The 5919-nt window shown below is 37.1% G+C and overlaps 1 protein-coding gene across 6 annotated transcripts in view; it reads left to right on the top strand.

The window, feature by feature from the left end:
• The window catches only part of DOCK7 (dedicator of cytokinesis 7), a 220793-nt gene that overhangs the window by 26694 nt on the left and 188180 nt on the right, over window positions 1–5919 (top strand). The gene's annotated exons all lie outside the window — the stretch shown is intronic.

Raw genomic sequence — 5919 nt, 5'->3', positions numbered from 1 at the left:
TCTGAGCTGGCAGTCAGCACAGAGCCCGACGCGGGGCTCGAACCCACGAACCGCGAGATCATGACCTAAGCGAAAGTCGGACGCTTAACCGACTAAGCCACCCAGGCGCCCCTATTTATTTATTTTTAAAGTGAGGTGGGGAGGGGGCAGAGAGAGAGGATGAAAGAGAATCCCAAGCTCCATCTCACTAACTGAGATCATGACCTTAGCCAAAATCAATAGTTAGATGCTTAACCCACTGAACCACCCAGTGGTATGTTTTCTTATTAAGGAAACTGGAATGAAGATAATCAATTTTGATAAAAAACTGATTCCTATTAGAATGAGAATATAAATTAAAGATATACTTATATTTGTCAAAAACTAAAAAAGTAATTAAGAGTGACTTTGATGGAATTATATGTTTACACTTTTTTTTTAACGTTTAGTTTTGAGAGAGAGTGTGCACACACACGCACAAGCAGGGGAGGGGCAGAGAGAGAGAAAGGGAGACAGGATCCAAAGCACACTGCGCTGACGTAGAGAGCCCTATACAGGGCTGGAACTCAAGATCATGAGATCATGATCTCACCTGATCTGAAGTCAGAGGCCTAACTGACTGAGCCACCCAGGAGCCCTATTAACACTTCATTTAGGTACTAAAGGATACCAGTTATTGCAAAAAGATGGTATGCCAGAACATAACAGTTTGATTGCTTTGTAATGACATGTTTATAATGGTTATTATAATTTTTAAAGATGAAATTTTACTTTTAATAACAGTTACATGCTGATTGGAGAAGTTTCAGAATATATGGATTTCTGGGTGATTTCAGTGTACATGGTGATGATTCTTTTAATACCCTCTCAGAATCTTGAACTCCTTTTCTGTACTGATATCCTATGTCCTGTATTATACCTCAGCTACTCACTTCTATAGTCATACCTTAGATTTGCTCATTATAAGTAATTTTAACCCCTTAGTAATCTCAGTTTTATGCTTCTTACTCTCTGGCTACTACTTTTTTCTTTCTTGCTCTCTTATTTTGGCATCCTGACTCCCACTTGTTTTTCACCCCCACCAGAATCTAGAATCCATGATTCTACTAACTTTTTCCTGCCTCTCACCTTTTGATGATTTCTTTTTTTTCCTTACCAAACTTAAATTTTGTTGATCATTATAATTACTCTCTTGCGTATACATACCCTTGACTTCCTTAACTTCTCATGTCATTAGCACACCTTCAGTGCTTTTCAAACCTAGCTTGTTTCATACCTGCACTTGTACAGCTGAGTGTGGCTAGAGAAAACATAATTCCATTGACTGGTCTCACTCAGTTGATGACCACTCACTTATGATGGCTTTAACATTTCCAGGCAAACAGGATATTTTCCTAGTTCATTCATTCTCCTACTATTTTAGTTGACTGATTTCATGCCTCCTTCTCTTAACCCCTAATCACTGACTCCCATTTTCACTCATAGGATGACCTGACTTCATATTGTACTTGTGAAAATTGAAGCAGTCAGAAAAGAACTTCCACATACTCCTACCAGCATTTGTATGCACCGATTGTTTTCTGTACCCATGTAGTTTACCTGTTCACCTGTTACTCTAGATGAACTGCTAGTGAGCAAGAGGAGGGATTAGTCAATCCCTACTTCTCTGTTATTCAAATACAGCACTTTAATAATTCTCCCTTTTTTTAAATCACCTTTGCTCTCTCTTTTCCTGATCATTCCCATCAGTATACAAGCATACTATTATTTCTCCCATTAAAAAAATCCTGCTTTTTTGCCCTACATTTCTGTCCCCAGCCTCCAGTAAGTTTTTGCTCTTCTTTGCAGCACAGTTCCTTCAAAGAGTTGTCATAGCTTGCTGACTGCAATTTTTCTTCTTGTATTCTTTCTGATAAAGTACTTTTTAAATTATGAGAATCTATAAACATACACAGAAATATAAAGACTAGTGTAGACATTGCTGTTTTCTTAACCACAATGCTGTTATCACACTTTGCAAAATTAACAGTAATTCCTTGGTATCATATAGTACATGCTGAATTTCCCTGATTGTCTCATGAATATATTTGGTTTATTCAAATGGAGCTCCACATAAAATTTCTAGATGGGATTTGGTCTTACCACATGTGTTAAAACAAAACTGAAAACAACAATCAAAGCAGTTTCTCTCTCCCCTAACTTCTTCTTTTTATTTTTTTAACTTTTTAATTTTTATGTATTTATTTTTTGAGGGGGAGAAAGAGCAAGCTGCGGAGGGTCAGAGAGACAGGTAGAGAGAAATCCCAAGCAGGCTCTGGGCTGTCAGTGTAGAGCTTGACATAGGACTTGAAGTCATGAACTGTAAGACCTTGACCTGAGCCAAAACCAAGAGTCAGATCCTTAACTGACTGAGCCATCCAAGTGCCCCTGCCTCCCCCAACTTCTAATTTTGTTTGATTTTATGTCATTGATTTGTTGAGAAAATCAGATTAGTTTCCTTACAGAATTGCCTGCCTTTTGGATTTTATATCTGCTTTCTTGTAGCTTTGTTTCTGTGTCATTTCCTATAACTGATTAGGTTCTGATTCAACTTTTTTTTTTTTTTAAATGTTTTATTTATTTCTAGGAGAGAGAGAGACAGCGTGAACAAGGGAGGGTCAGAGAGAGAGGGAGTCACAGCCTCTGAAACAGGTTCCAGGCTCCGAGCTAGCTGTCAGCACAGAGCCCGACATGGGGCTCGAACCCACGAACCGCGAGATCATGACCCAAGCGAAAGTCGGACGCTTAACCGACTAAGCCACCCAGGCGCCCCATGATTCAACTTTTTTGAAATTTCTTCCTTTATAGACTCATTTCTCTATTTTCTGTATTTCCTATAACTGATTAGATCTGTTTTTTTTAACAGCCTTATTGAGTTTTAATTCACATACCAAACAATTTGCCCATTTAATTTACAAAATCAGGGGATTTAATATGTTCACAGAAATATGCAACCATCCCCACAGGAAGTTCAGAACATTTTCATCACCTCAAAAAGAAACTCTTCAGCTTATCACCCTTTTATCCTCCTCTGCCCTAGCCCCAAACAATCTCTAATCAAATACCAGAATTTTTGATGGTGCACCAGAAAGGATTGAAAGAGATCTTAAACACTAAATATGTCAAATTCCAACACAATGAGTTTTGAAATAAGACAGTATCTTAACATTGTCTGTGAGAGGTTCTGTGCTACTTTAATTGCTTCTTATCACCCTTTAACTCTGTTTATTGCCCAGCCACTCTCTTATAAAATCATGTTGCAGTCTCTTCCCTTTGAATACAGAATCTTTACTTGGAGCCTTGCAAAATAATTTAAAATTGTAATCAGCTCATCACCACATTCCAAGACTAACTCAAGCATCTGTCTCTGATGGGCATCAGAGGCAGGGAGATAGTTGTGTCAAAAATAAATTTGTTTCCATGATCCAAGTCTAGCTAATACCACACCTTGAAAGCCAGTGACCTGTGTGAGTTTGGGAAACAAGATCATTTATTTATCCTGTATTTAGTGTTTTTAAGAGAGTGTCCTAGCTTCTTTCCCTACCCTAAGACTTACTCTTGATATGGTTGGTCATTCTTTGACGGAAGATTAATTTAGAATTAGACATATGCAAGGACTCCCAAATTTTGTATTTATTTTCAATTAATATTCATTTGTGACACTTTTAATCCTGAAAGGTGTGCTGCCCTAGAAGTAATACCTGGGCAGAGAAACATTGCCTTTAAAAGATTTAAAAACAAAAAAAAGGTTCACTTAAATCTGTTCATTTGTGTCTGTATATCTGTCTGCCTATCTATCTTTTTGTATTGTATCTATTTGTATTGTGGTAAACTGTATATAACATAAAATTTACCATTTTAACCATTTCTAGGTGTACAATTCAGTGGCATTAGTACATGTACAGTGTTGTACAATTATTACACTGTCTATTACCGTTGTCCATTGCCAGAAATTTTTCAAACTGAAACCCTGTACTCATTAAACAATAACTCCCTGTTTCCCCCCCTCCTCAGTCCCCAGGTATCTTTATTCTGTTTCTGTCTCTTAATTTGTCTCCTCTATGTACCACATAAAGTACAATTTTACAATATTTGTCTTTTTTTATTTTTTTACTTTTTATTTTTTAATTTTTATTTCTGAGAGAGAGAGAGAGAGACAGTGCCAGCAGGGGAGGATCAGAGAAAGGGAGACACAGAATCTGAAACAGGCTCCAGGCTCTGAGCTAGCTGTCAGCACAGAGCGTGATATGGGGCTTGAACCCATGAACATGAGATCATGACCTGAGCCGAAGTCAGACGCTCAACTGACTGAGCCACCCACATGCCCCACAATATTTGTCTTTTGTCTCTGGCATATTTCACTCAGCAGTTCTTCAAAGTTTCATCTGTGTTAAGACTAAGAATATACCATTGTATGTGTACATCACATTTTGTTTATCTATTCATCTGTTGATGGACATTGGGTTGATGGTAGTATTGCTGCTATGAACATGAGTGTACTAGTAATCTGAGTCTCGATTTGCAATTTTTGGGTGGAGTACATAGACGTGCAATTAGTAGATCATATGGTAATTCTCTTTTTTGGTATGATATTTTGGGAACATTCAAAAGACTTCCTGTCCTATACTTGCTTTCTAGTGATGGATATTAACTAGTATCTTGTATTTTTGATTTGCATTTCCCTCATTCCACAAATTTTACGTATTTTCATTTAGTTTAGGGTATTTTTTAAATTTCACTTTTCAGACTTCTGTGACTTAGGGGTTATTTGGAAGTGTATTATTTAGTTTCCAAGTGTTTGGAGATTTTCCTGTTATCTTTCTGTGGCTAATTTCTAATTTGATTATATTATGGTTAGAGAATGCACTTTGATTTCAGGTTTTTTAAATTTGTTGAGGCCGGTTTTATGCTTCAAGATATGGTCTGTCTTGGTATATGCTTTTGGGGGCTTTTTAAAAAATATATTTATTTATTCTATGAGAGAGAGAGACCAAGTGGGGGAGTCGCTGAGGGAGAGGGATAGAGAGAATCTCCCACGGCTCAATCTCATGACCTAGAGATCAGTACCTGAGCTGAAATCAAGAGTCGGACACTTAACTGACTGAGCCATGCAGGCACACCTATGCTTTTTGGGGTTTTGAAAAGAGTGTTTATTCTGTTGTTGGGTAGACTATTCTATAAATGTCAGTTAAATCCTGTTGATGTTGATGTTGAATTTTACCATACCCTTGTTGGTTTTCTCTTTGGTTGTCTATCAGTTGTCGAGAGAGATGGCTTGAAGTTTCCAGTTGTAATTGTAGATACATCTTATTTTTCCTTTCAGTTCTATTAGTTTTTGCTTCACATAATTTATAGTTATTTAGTACATACACCTTTAAGATTGCTGTGTATTTATGTTGGATCATAGCTATTATCATGAGATAATGTGCCCCCCCTTTTAAGTTTATTTATTTATCTTGAGAAAAAGAGAGAGCATGCACAATCAGGGGAGAAGCAGAGAGAGAGAGAGAGTGAGAGAGAGAGAGAGAGAGAGAGAGAGAGAATCCCAAGCAGGCTCTGCACTCCATTCTGCAAACTGTGAGATCATGACCTGAGGCTGAGATCAAGCATTGGGCCATTAACCAACTGAGCTACACAAGTGCCCTGGTAATGACCCTTTTTATATACTACATTTCTTTGCTCTGAAGTCTACTTTATCTGATATTAATATAGCCACTTCTGCTTTCTTTTGATTAATGTCTGTATGGTATATTTTTTCCCCATTCTCCTATTTTAACTTTTTTATATTATCTTTTTTTTTTTTTATTTATTTATTTATTTATTTATTTTTTTTACAAATAGTTTATTGTCAAATTAGTTTCTACATAACACTCAGTGCTCATCCCCAAAGTGCCCTCCTTC

This window comes from Hyaena hyaena, unplaced genomic scaffold (genome assembly GCF_003009895.1).
Source record: "Hyaena hyaena isolate Hyena2069 unplaced genomic scaffold, ASM300989v1 scaffold_521, whole genome shotgun sequence".
Classification (NCBI taxonomy): domain Eukaryota; kingdom Metazoa; phylum Chordata; class Mammalia; order Carnivora; family Hyaenidae; genus Hyaena; species Hyaena hyaena.
Note: the sequence above shows the minus strand (reverse complement) of the source record. Positions and strands in the feature narration are given on the sequence as shown.